The sequence below is a fragment of the Paroedura picta genome, chromosome 8, assembly GCF_049243985.1.
Source record: "Paroedura picta isolate Pp20150507F chromosome 8, Ppicta_v3.0, whole genome shotgun sequence".
Lineage (NCBI taxonomy): Eukaryota > Metazoa > Chordata > Lepidosauria > Squamata > Gekkonidae > Paroedura > Paroedura picta.
Window position 1 is genome coordinate 96,174,327 of NC_135376.1, and position 13,125 is coordinate 96,187,451.

The 13,125-nt window shown below is 46.9% G+C and overlaps 2 protein-coding genes across 2 annotated transcripts in view; one reads left to right on the forward strand and one right to left on the reverse strand.

The window, feature by feature from the left end:
* ANXA11 (annexin A11) overlaps nt 1–13,125 on the reverse strand; it is a 282,321-nt gene that overhangs the window by 125,963 nt on the left and 143,233 nt on the right. The window lies entirely within an intron of this gene.
* The window catches only part of ZCCHC24 (zinc finger CCHC-type containing 24), a 158,400-nt gene that overhangs the window by 22,502 nt on the left and 122,773 nt on the right, over nt 1–13,125 (forward strand). The gene's annotated exons all lie outside the window — the stretch shown is intronic.

Below are 13,125 nucleotides of genomic sequence, written 5' to 3' on the forward strand. Positions count from 1 at the left end.
AAAATTCCCATGAGCCAGGAAGATAAAGTCCAGCACTCTTAACCAGGTTACTACACTGGCTTTCTTATGGAAGAGGAGGATATTTGGAATAAACAAAAACAGTCCATTGCCCTTATGGAAATTTAAGTAGGTCAAAATATGTGGTTAAGTGGCGAGATTATGTGTTGAGAAATGTTATGGAAATAAGTACAGGATGTTCACAATAGAGATAAATTTGGTGATGCAGTGAGGTGTATTTTGTTTCCACTACAGCAATTTTACACGCTCCACAGGATCAGGTGTTAAGAAGGTTTCCTGTAGCCTAAGGGAGTGAATGCTTAGACCTTCCCCATGACTCCTAAAATAAAAGCACCTTTAAGACCAACAAAGATCTATTCAAGGCGGGAGCTTTCGTGTGCATGCAGCTCTGAGGAAGTGTGCTTGCACTCGAAAGCTCGCGCCTTGAATAAATCTTTGTTGGTCTTAAAGGTCCCATTGGCCTCAAATTGTGTTGGGCTACTTCAGACCAACACAGCTGCCCATTTGAATCTATCCTAAAATAAAGCATGACCGTCAAGTGACAATCAATTTACAACGATCCCCTGAATTCCCAACTAATGGGGCTCTCAAGGCAAGTGATGAACAAAGGTTTGCCCTCCCCCATGAGGAACGACACATAGAAGACCAGCATGTGGCTGAAAAACTAAACCAGCTTCTGGTTGTCACATGTCAGAGAATGAGGTAGTATCCTGAACTGGTGGTTGTGGTAAAAAGTGTTGTTAAGTTGCCACTAGGGTTGGGCACTTTGGACACCGAAGCGGCCAACCCTAGTTGCCACTGGCTTCTAGTGACCCGTAGGGTTTTCAAGGCAAGATACATCCCAAGGTGACTTCTCATTTCCTGACCCTGCAGAGCAACCTCAGATCTTTCTCCAGGGTATAGTCTGCTCGGGGCTTTTTACCCACTCCCAGATGGACTAAATCCCTGCCATCTACATGGAATTCAATTTCCACTTTGATTTTGGATGCTTTAAATTTCCCCTCTGCAACATGTGCGATTGATCCAGAGTGACCCTACCTTTCCCCTGCAATATCCTGGAGTGGATATAAGCCTCGATATTTCAAAAACCACCATGAGTAGAAGTTTCCTTTTTGCGAATAACTCACCGCTCCGTGCCAGGCTGATTTGCCAGGGCATCAGTTCAAAGACTTCCTGGTTCCTGGTTCCGAGGCTTGTCTTAAAGTGACTGTGCTCCAGAAGCCCTAACTTCTCTCAGCAGAGATTTGCCTCTTGGATTTATTCCCTCTCCTCTGCTCTCTCCAACCCTCTCCACCCCCCCCCCCCATTCAAGAAAATAAAGAGACTCCTGCTGTACTTGGTTCCACTCCCCACTCTGAGCTTCCCCAATCCACTGCCAAACACTTTCTGCTTCAGTCGGGGCGGGGGGATAGAGGAAGACCCAAGTTCAAATTGATCTGAATTGAGCAGGATCCACAACTGAAAAAAGAAAGTAAGTGTAGAATCAGCCCAGGTCTCCCATCCAAGTAATAATCATGGCAGGCCCTACTTAACTTCCAAGAACTGATGAGATCGGGCTAGTCTGGGCCATCCAGGTTGGGGCATCATGGGTTTCAAGGAGGGTCATTCCAGCTTGGGTCCCCTTCCTTGAGAGCCAGTGTGGTATAGCGGTTAAGAGTGAACTCCAGAGAACTAGGTTTCATTCCCCACATGCAACCAGTTGGGTGATGTTGGGCCACTCACAGTTCTCTTGGAGTTCTCTCAGCCCCACCTCCCTTGAAGGGTGTCTTGTGGAGAACGGAAGGGAACGGTGCTTGGGATACCTTCAAGTAGTGAAAAGCAGGGTATAAAAAACCCAGCACTTCTTCAATTAGAGAAAGATTTGATCCCAACCCAGACAAGTAAAACGCTGCTTGCCCAGCCATTTCACTTTTTCTGGTCTGAAGATGTTCAAGTGAAAATGACCAATCAGTGCAGCAAACGGATGGCATCTGCTGACCAACTCTGTGGAACCATGCTCTTGCTCAAGTGTTTTGTGAGCCTTTTTGAAGTATGCGCAAGGGTACATTTTTATTTCTGCAGGCCCAATTATGTCCCTTGAGCTGAACACAAAGCCCGTTCTCTTGATGGATATTACGGTGGAAAATAAAGCAGGCTTCCAAGAACTCTTAAGCATCGCTTGAAAATTGGACCTCGTTTTCTTTTTAATTTGTTCATTTTAAAATTGGTTGTAGATGGTTCAAGTAATCATCGTTGCACAAAGGCCTCGCTAATTCAGACCGCAGCCTGACTAATTACGACAGATGCGTTCAGGGAAAGCAGGGTTGTTTGGGGTTTTTTTAAAGTTATGGGCTGGATCCCAATCTTGGGAAGAGAAATGACGTTCCTGGCTTCTCTGTTTTTCTCCGGAGGGCTCCAAGACACCCCAGCACTGCAGTAAACACCATATGCTGGACAGATAGTGAAATTCCTCCTGCTTCCGACAGCAACCTCCAGAACAGGGGTAGTCAAACTGCGGCCCTCCAGATGTCCATGGACTACAATTCCCAGGAGCCCCTGCCAGCAAATGCTGGCAGGGGCTCCTGGGAATTGTAGTCCATGGACATCTGGAGGGCCGCAGTTTGACTACCCCTGCTCCAGACAGATCTCTCTTAAATTTTGGCAGTGGCGTCCCTTACCCTGCCAAATGCGTCGGCCCAAATTGCAAGGATAGAGTAAACAGAAATGATGTTCGGGCCTACAGCTTGAGACAGAATGGCAACCAAGGTTTCCATTGGCAGGGAGCGCTGTGGGAGGCAAAACGGCATTCTGAAGTGTGTCACTGGAAAAAAGAGAAAATAATTCTTTACGCCTGATGTTTTTCTTTCACTTGGAGCCTTGGAGGTCTAAGCTCATGGAAGGAAAGCTGGCCCCGGCCCCTTTTTGAAGAATCCTTCACTCCTCAGGTCAGACGGAGACAAGTTTTCTCTCTGGAAGCAGACCCTTGAAGCAGAATCCAGCGAAGGGGGGGGTTCATGTGCTGGAGCAGGGGTGGGCAAACTGTTGCCCTCGAGATGTCCATGGACTACAATTCCCATGAGCCCCTGCCAGCAAATGCTGGCAGGGGCTCATGGGAATTGTAGTCCATGGGCATCTGGGGGGCCACAGTTTGCCCACCCCTGTGCTGGAGGGACAATTCACTTGCTTCGTTCCCACCCTTTCCTTTTCCTAACTGCACATTGTTGGCTGCCCTGGCGAACCACAGGCAGAACAGGGTGCCTGCATTTAAAGTCTAAAAGGGCAAACTGAAAAAGGCTGGCCAAGACTGTTTCTCACTCGTCTCCCACCGTTTGGGGGGTGGGGGTCAGGGAGTTTAGTGGCAGGGGGATTTGACAAGACAGGGGAAGCCCCTGGGAAGATTGTGTGTATGTGTGTGTGTAAAACATTTTTGCAGACTGAATGGTTACCCTTGTCCCTAATATAGTAGGGCTTCTTCTCAGCATGAGAAGCCAGTTGTTGAGCAGTCAAGGGCTGAAAACGCTCCCTGCAGAGTTGAGGAACAAGAATCAGAAAGTTCCACTAAGGCTGCGTCTCATTAGCTGCTCTCTTTTGCACCAGGGCAGAGTCTGCACTTACTTTGTTTGTTCCATTGTCAATCCTGTTGAATTCAGATGGCTTTGAACTCGATTCTTCCTCTCCCCCCCCCCGCCCCCCGAATGGTGGGAGACGGGAAAGTCTTCTGCACGTGGTTAGGGAGGCTCAGCTTGCCCCTGGCTGGATGGAATTTTGGTCTGTCCTGGGCAGAGTCTGCACTTACTTTCTTTATTCCATTGTCAATCCTGTTGAATTCAGATCGCTTTGAACTCGGGTCTTCCTCTCTCCCCCCCCCCATTGAAACAGGAAAGTCTTCTGCACGTGGTTAGGGAGGCTCAGAAAGGGGGGGGGGAGGCAAGCCTCTTTCTTTCTTTTTTTGAAGGGGGGGAGAGAAGCCAAGCAGGGAGCCTCTTTCTTTTTTTGGAGGGGAGGGGGAGAGGATCGAAAAAGGCAGAGGAGGGAGGAAAAATCCAGGACCGATAGAAGTTGAGAGAAATTTGGGGCTTCTCCTTTAAGGCAAGCGTGTCACATGACCCGGTGTAGCCTATCAGAGGTTCTCTACCACAGAGTTTTCTTTCCCAAGCTGGATATTCAGGCTTAAAAGCAGTCTGAGATATCGCACAATAAAGGTAGGGTCACTCCGGATCAATCCTTCTTGCTGCAGAAGGAAAATTAAAATTGCCCAAAATCCAAACGGAAATCGCATTCTGTGTAGAGGGCATGGGCTGAATCGACCTGCGGTTGGAATAAAAGCTCCGTGCAGTTTACACCCTGGTTTAAATTTTTTGTTGAAACCTGTAGATAGTCTTTTTCTGAGAAGGCCTTGAAGAGTCATGCTGGGTTAGAAACAAGGCCCATTTGACCCAGCCACAGGGTTAACACAGGGGCCAAACAGCTGCCTCTAGATGCAGGCAAGGCAAAACCACCTTTTAGCAAACATTGCCTTGAAAACCCTAAGGCAGGCGTGACCAAATTGTGGCTCTCCAGATGTCCATGGACTACAGTTCCAATGAGCCCCTGCCTGTTGTAGTCCATGGACATCTGGAGAACCACAGTTTGGCCACCCCTGCCCTATGGGCTCGCCACCATAAGCTGTCTGTGACTTTACATACACCTAAGTCCTTTAGTAGGAATTAGGCTGTGAAATTATGAATCACTGGGTGGGGTGGGATGCTATTTTGGTGTACTTAATATGTTTTCAGTTATATTATGATTGCTTTAATTATTGCCAGCTTTTCTTTTTACTGTCAATTTTGTGATATCTTTAATTTTTAAAGAATTCTAGGAGCCATTCTGGGTATTCGGTTTAAGAAAGATGGGATACAAATGGTTAGGAAAGGTGGTTAACGCCAACCCCCAAGCACTCTTAGAAAGCCGGTGAGGATCGACTTTGCAGGTTAAAATGCATCCTTATTCAAGAGTGCTTCTGCCTGAAATGTTGAAAAGATACTGTTAGAATAGAGCAGGGGTAGTCAAACTGCGGCCCTCCAGATGTCCATGGACTGCAATTCCCACGGGAATTGCAGTCCATGGACATCTGGAGGGCCGCAGTTTGACTATCCCTGGAATAGAGCCTCAGTCACAGATACTTTATGGTTGGTGCTTCCTGCAGCAGCTGTTTTGAGATTGGCTCCACCTCTTGTGGCAGCCATCTTGTGACAGTGCCTGCCGCCCTGTTGCAGAGTTCCAGAGGGGTCCAAAGGCTCAAAAGGTTGGGAAGATCATCATTTTAAATAAAAATAACAATGCTGTGCCAAGACCCCCCCAAGACCGTGAAAGCCCAAAACCCAGAGTAGGCTTTTTTATTCCCTTTCTGAAAGCTTCCAGCTGTCTGGGTGTTCTGGGGAAGAGAATTCCCGAGCTGATATTCTTGCACACTTTATCTTCACCTATCTGGTGTTACGTGATACCTTTGTCCAGTGAGGTAATGACACATCTCCTCCCTTACTTTTGCGAGATGTTCTGGCTCTGCTTGCTACCCCTAGTGAAATGCAATAATTTGTAATTGTGGGTTGACCTTGTCTCAAATACTTGTTTCCTGACGTCGCTTTGGGGCTTTGTGACCTCTTGTCTAATTCCTTGTAGCAGTGCTTTCTCTCTATGTTTCCAGCACTGCTTGAAACTGAAATCTTTACCTCCTCCCTTCCCAAAGGATACTCATTTTTGGCCAAGATAGTCACCATACAATTTTTTCATTATTCTGATTTGAGGTCCAGGTGATGTCATAATTTCCATTGAAAACTCCTTAGTTTCAGAGGGGTTTACAACACTGGCCATAAAATTGTAACGCTGCGCTGAAAAATGGCACAGACACAGAAAGATAAAACTATTTGACAGATTGTTATAAACACGCAGGAGCACAATGTAACTTGCCTTTTACAGGCTCTTCCACCTTCCTAAAACAGCCATTTCAAAGAAAATAAATGCCATTTTTCTAATTTACAAGAGGACCCCATCGGACAGGCTTGCAGAATAAACATTATTGTTCTTGCTCGAACAACGCACTTGAAGGATCCATCAGCAACAAAATCCAAGTGGTTGATGTTTTATTCATTTTTGTTGTAACCTCTTTTTTTTTGTAACTTAAAATGTTTTTTGGTAATAGCCAGGTTTGGCCTTGGTATCTTTTTCTTTTCCCCCCATTAAATATTGATGGTCACGATCAGAAGAAATCCAGTGACACCCAAAGGTGTATTAGAATCCTCTACTGCTTGATGCACGGATATTGCTGTTGTGGCTGGTCTACTTACAGCCAAAGATCCTGCAGTATATTCGGGGTCCCTAACCGTTTTGAGCCTGCAGCACCCTTGGGATTCTGACACAGAGTGGCAGGCACAGCTACAAAATGTCTGCTGCAAGAGGCGGAGCCAGCCACAAAATGGCTGCTGCAGCTTATCTTTCATCGCACCTTGAAGATCCTTGTGCTGTGATGACATGTGCTGCCAAAGAAACTTTGTTGTTTTTAAAATGTACTGCGGATACCCACTCAAATGTCCTGCCCATTTTCTAAAACACTTGGTGGGGGTGAGAAAGCATGCCCACAGGAACCATTTTGGGGACCCCTGTTATGTATCCTAGTTATTTTCTTTTCTGCAGATGCCTGTTTTGCAGTAACTTCTGAAGCCAGCTGGTGTTAGTAAACTGGCCATAATAGTTATTTGTTCCAAGTTAAGGAAGAGGAATGGAATATTTTAATTTTGCAGTGGATCTAGTTATGTTTATTAAGAACCGTGGCAACTAAAATATATTCAGTTATGTTTGCTGTCTGGATTGGCAGCTATTGAGGGGTGGAAGACAGAAAGGTATTGCATTTAAATTATTAAAGTTGCAGACAATACTGGGAGGGGTAGCAAACACAACAGAAGACAGAATCAGAATACAGGATGGTTTTGATAGGCTCGAGAAGTGGGCCAAACTGAATAAAATGAAGTTCAATAGGGACAAGTGTAAAGTTCTGCATTTAGGTAGAAAAAACCAAACATACCAATATAAGATGGGGGAGACTTGTCTTGGCAGTAGCATGTGCGAAAAGAATCTTGGAGTCTTCGTAGACCATACATTGAACATGAGTCAACAGTGTGACTCTGTGGCTAAAAAGGCAAATGGGATTTGGGGCTGCATCAAACGGAGTATCGTGTCCAGATCACGGGAGGTGATGGTACCACTTTACTCTGCTCTGGTTCGGTGGTGGGTTCTTCATATTTGGAAATGTTTAAGCAGAGGCTAGATAGCCATCTGACGGAGAGGCTGATCCTGTGAAGGCTTAAGGAGGTGGCAGGTTACAGTGGATCAGCGATAGGGTTGTGAGGGTCCTGCATAGTGCAGGGGGTTGGACTAGATGACCCATGAGGTCCCTTCCAACTGTAGTATTCTATGATTCTATGACATTTACTAGTCTTCTGTCAGACATTTTACTCTTATTTGAGAAGGCTGAAACCTGCAAAATTCTACAGGTGTGTGTGTCCCAGCCATGTTTTCAAAAGGCCTTTCTAAGTTTTCCTCTAAAGGAAAAATGTTGTTGTTGTTGTTCTTGTTAGGTGCAAAGTCGTGTCCGACCCATCGCGACCCCATGGACAATGATCCTCCAGGCCTTCCTGTCCTCTACCATTTCCCAGAGTCCATTTAAGTTCGCACCGGCTGCTTCAGTGACTCCATCCAGCCACCTCATTCTCTGTCGTCCCCTTCTTCTTTTGCTCTCAGTCGCTCCCAGCATTAGGCTTCCTTCTCATGAGGTGGCCAAAGTATTTGAGTTTCATCTTCAGGATCTGGCCTTCTAAGGAGTAGGCAGGGCTGATCCCCTCTAAGACAGTTAGTTTGCCTTACAGTCCAAGGGACTCGCAAGAGTCTTCTCCAGAAAGCCTCAATACTTTGACGCTCGGCCTTCCTCATGGTCCAACTTTCACAGCCATACTTTGCAATTAGGAAGACCATAGAGGAAAAATAGGAAAAATCCCCCTTTTATATGAGGGGGAGGAGTTGGAAACCAGAGAGCGGCAGGATACATACACAGACACCTGATGCCGCTTTATCTTGAGTAAGATCAAAAGTCAATTAAGGTCAGAATTGCCTGCTCTGAATGGTGGTTGTACTTCAGGGTCTTGCACAGTGACTAACCGGTCTCTCTGGTGGTCCATTAACAGGGCGAAGAGTCTGAGGCCTTCCTAAGAACATCAGGAGAACCCTGCTGGATCAGGCCAGTGGTCCATGTAGCTCAGTGGTTCTCAACCTTCCTAATGCTGTGACCCCTTAATACAGTTCCTCATGTTGTGGGGACCCCAACCATAAAATTATTTTCGTTGCTACTTCTTAACTGTCATTTTGCCACTGTTATGAATCGTAATGTAAATATTTGATATGCAGGAGGTATTTTCATCACAAATTGAACATAATTAAAGCATAGTGATAAAAAATGGGCTTTGCAAGGAGGTTGTTGATGGTGCGGGGGTCTTGGTGACCCCTGTGAAAAGGTCAAGTGACCCCCCAAGGGCTCCTGACCCCCAGGTTGAGAACCACTGATCTAGCTCAACATCCTGTCTCACATAGTGGCCAGCCAGTGTAGTAGTAATGAAATGTGAAATTTCCACTACTACATGTAGGCAATTGTGTAGGTAGAAGGCGGGATATAAATTAAAGGATGATGATGATGATGATGATGATGATGATGATGATGATGATAATGTTGCTCCTAGAAGTAGGAAAAGGTCTTTGGAAGACTCTGGAGGTCCCTTCTGTGATTCCAGTGTTCAGTTGCCCTTCATGAAGCTTCCACTGCCTTGACCCGGGCTAGATTGATCTCATCAGACCTCGGAAGCTAAGCAGGGTCAGTCCTGGCTAGGGTTGTGTGCTTCGGCGCAGTTTGGCTGTCTCGGCGATCAGCGAAGCCTGAGGTGGCCAGCGCTGGGGCCGAACCTGATTGCCGAGGCGGCCAAACGGTGCCAAAGCGCACAACCCTCCTGGCTAATACTTGGATGGGAGATCTCCAAAGAATCCCAGGGTCATGATGCCGAGTCAGGCAACGGCAAATCACCTCTGAAGGCCTCTTGCTTTGAAAATCCTACGGGGTCATCCTAAGTGTGTGTTTTAACCTGAGGGGGAAAATAGAGAGAGAGAGCCCCCACTTCCTCTTTGCAAATGGTTGCCAGGATTATTTCCCCTTTGCAATGTAATTCCAGGAATCCCAGTAGAATCCCCATGATTCACAGCAAACAACTGCTGATGATCCAGACTTCCTCGGCCACTGGATGCTGAAACAGCCTCCTCCTACGTCAGCTTCCTCCAATTGCCCTGGGACGGCACGGATATTTTTAGGCAGAGGAGGCACTAAAAAGGTTACCTGAGGTCTGAGGCTCGCTGTTCCTGGAAACATTTTGCCAGTTCAGTCCTAGCATTTGTGTAAATGAGCCTGATGTTAGCAGTCAATAAGGGTCAAAAGCAATGGACTACTGATCCTGCTGCTAATCTGGCACTGATTCAAATTAGCCTCACTAGTGTCTGAGGGCCCACAGATATGGGTTTACATTAGTTATATTATTTATAAGGGGATAAGAAGAGCCCTGCTGAGTCAGACCAGGGAGGGTCCATCCAGTCCAGCCTCCCATCTCACAGAGGGGCCAGCCAGTTCCTCTGGAGGGCCAGCAACAGGGCATGGAGACTGAGGCCTTCCCCTCATAAGAGTATCAGAAGAGCCCTGCTGGGCCAGACCAGTGAAGGTCCTTCTAGTCCAGCCTCCTGCCTCACACAGTGGCCAACCAGTTCCTCTGGAGGGCCAGCAACAGAGCAGAGAGGCTGAGGTCTTCCCCCTGATGTTCTCTCCTGGCTCTGGGATTCAGGATTGGTGCCTCTAAATATGGAGGTTCTCCATAGTCGCCATGGCTAGAAGCCATTAGACTTCTCCTCCGTGAATCTAATCCTCTTTTAAAGCTGTTTATTATCACTGCATCTTCTGGCAGTAAATCCCACATTTTAATCACTCTCTGTGTAAAGAAGGTTCTCATATGCTGCTTTTCTCTACCCGAAGGGGTCTCAAAGTGGCCTCCCTTTCCTCTCCCCACCACAGACACCCTGTGAGGGAAGTGAGGCTGAAAGCCCTGATATTACTGCTTGGTCAGAGACAATTTCACTTCAGGCATCAAAACTCAGCTATCCTGAAATCACATAAGTATCGCCATGTGACTTGCCTGGACCCCCGTGATTCGTTGGTTCGAGGGTCTTTTCCCCGTTCCTTTCCCCTCTCCTGCAGTCCCTTCTGGCTCCAGGAAAGTTGATGGCTGGGCCATGGGACTAGTGCGAATTAAAAGCTGCACAGGTTCCCACCTACACGGGAAAGGGCGTGCAAAATTATCAAGAATGATTATTTTTGCCCCCTTAGTCTAAAGCAGGGGTAGTCAAACTGCGGCCCTCCAGATGTCCATGGACTACAATTCCCATGAGCCCCTGCCAGCATTCGCTGGCAGGGGCTCATGGGAATTGTAGTCCATGGACATCTGGAGGGCCGCAGTTTGACTACCCCTGGTCTACAGGCTAAGTTTGCAAGTCTGGAAATCGACTTTTCTGGTCTCAGAAGGGACTGCGATAGGGAGGGGATTCCGGGAAAGGTCTTTGACTATTGATTTCTTCTGCTGGCAGATCTAATGGCCCAGTATGGCAACTGCATATGAAACTTCACCAGGTTATCTGGGACAAATATGACTCAGATTTGTTTCAGAAGCTCATTTCCTCAGTGTCTTGTGTCTATTTTTAAGCATATGTTGCCTTCTGGCCTTTGAAGTGAAGTTTCATGATGACAGCTGAGAAAGAAATCTGGGGTGCAGCTGTGGGAAAAGAGGCCTCAATTGTTGCCTTTTTGTATACGGTTTGTTTTGAACATTTGTTAAAAAACCCCAAAAGATAAAAGCAAACACAAATCACAAATTAGCCTTCCCCTCCTCTCCTCTCAACAGTCCCCTTGGGAGGCAAGTGTGGCTGAGAAAGTTCTGAGAGAACTGGGACTGGCCCAAGGTCACTCAGCAGGGTTGATGTTGAGGAGTGGGGAATCGAACCTGGCTTTCCAGATTAGAGTCCACCACTTAACCACTACACCCCGACGCCTGGTATCATAGAATTGGAAGGGGCCATACAGGCCATCAAGTCCAACCTCCTGCTCAATGCAGGCTCAGCCTAAAGCATCCAGGATGAGTCTCTGTCCAGCCAAAGCTTGAAGACTGCCAGTGATGGGGAGATCCTGAGGCAGCCCATTCCACTGCTGAACTACTTTCCCCCCTGCTATCTAGCCCATATTGTTCTCCACGTAGTTTAAACCCATTCCTGTGGGTCTTCTCCTCTGCTCCCTGCTCTCCTCTAAGCGACAACCTTTCCAATACTCAAAGACAGCAATCGTGTCCCCTTGTTCTCAGAATCATTTTCAGATTTGTCTCTATATTAAGAAAAACAATTGAACCTGCAGAGTGTGAGAGGGGGCCAGCCAACTGAGGGCCAGCCACCTGCAAGACTCTGAAGGCAGTGGGCCTCCCTCTACAATAGCCTCGCTGGACTTCCTTTTTGGTCTCCCGTCCAAGTTCATACTGTGACCAACCCTGCTTAGCTCCTCAGCTCTGACAAACTCCCACCCACAAGACATCAACCCGCCCAATTACCCCCCGGACATTTTTAGGAGTTGGTTTTTAGGTAATTCTATCCTAAATTATATATGAACTATTTTAAATATGTAAAACTTATGGTTTTCTCTCTCTTTGATTTTTGTTGTCAGCTGCCCCGAACTACAGGGGAAGGGAAGGTTATAAAATTATTGTTGTTATTAAAATATTAAACTGGAGTTATTTGGGCTGCTTTCAAAGTGGTGGGGTTGGAAAGTCACGGCCAATTTATGACGGCCCCACAGGGTCTTCAAGGCAAGAGATGTTCAGATGGTGGTTTGCCATTGCTGGCCTCCGGGTCTTCCATCTAAAATGCTAGCTTGAGCTGACCTTGTGTCGCTTCTAGGTTCTGACAGGATCAGGCTAGCCCGGGCCAGAAGAGGAACAGAACGAGACAGACCCTGTGTACACGTGTACATACAGAGCTGGATGATGGCAACTGATCTCTAAGAACAACAGAACAGTGGTGCATCCTCAGCCCTTCCACTGTTTAACGCAAGGGTAGTCAAACTGCGGCCCTCCAGATGTCCAGGGACTACAATTCCCATGAGCCCCTGCCAGCACCTTATGATCTGACAGTGTGGTGCAGTGGTTAAGAGTGGCACACCAGCTGGGTGGCCTTGGGCTAGTCACAGTCCTGATACTTCTGTTCTTACAGAGCAGTCTTGTCAGAGCTTTCTCAGCCCCACCCACCTCACAGGGTGTCTGTTGTGGGGAGACAAAAGGTGATTGTAAGCCGCTTTGAGACTCCTTTGGGAAGTAAAAAGCAGGGTATAAAAAACCGCTCTTCTTCCAAGACTCCTTAAGTGCTGAAGGGGAAATAATAGATTAAAAATTCATGGTTTTTCCCAGGACAGATGCCACAAATATATATTGAATAAACTTATAAGTCCCCCCAATTAATTTAACACTAAATAGCAGCAAGCAATACAAGCACCCCCCTCCTTTGTGACGCCCCCTTCCTTTGGTGCATGTGCTTATTTTGCTTCATGGTTAATCCAGGGTTGCATCCATGCTTGCTCTGCTTCCTTGCCTTGCTTTGTGCCATAGTTTACTTTATGAATGGCCTTTGTGGTGTCCAATTTTCCAAACTATGCTCTGCTAAAGGCGATTCTATCCTCACAGTCTAAAGGCAACAACCTTCCATGTGGTCTTGTGCAATGTTTTATGTTGCTGATCAGTTATTCTCTTTCCTTTTCCTTTTCCTTTTGTTTTTACTAGAGGGGGGGGGGTCCACCGTTTGACAAAGGCCCAGCTCACTGCTTAAATGGCATTAGAGGGAATAAAAACTTGCTACCAATAGTAGGACAATTAATTCCCATCCAAGTGATTATGAGTCCTCCTGCAGGCTAGAAGCTTCACAATGGCAAATCCTGTTTTTTTCTGGGTTTGACCTTCTCGGCCAAGCCAATGGGAGATCCAC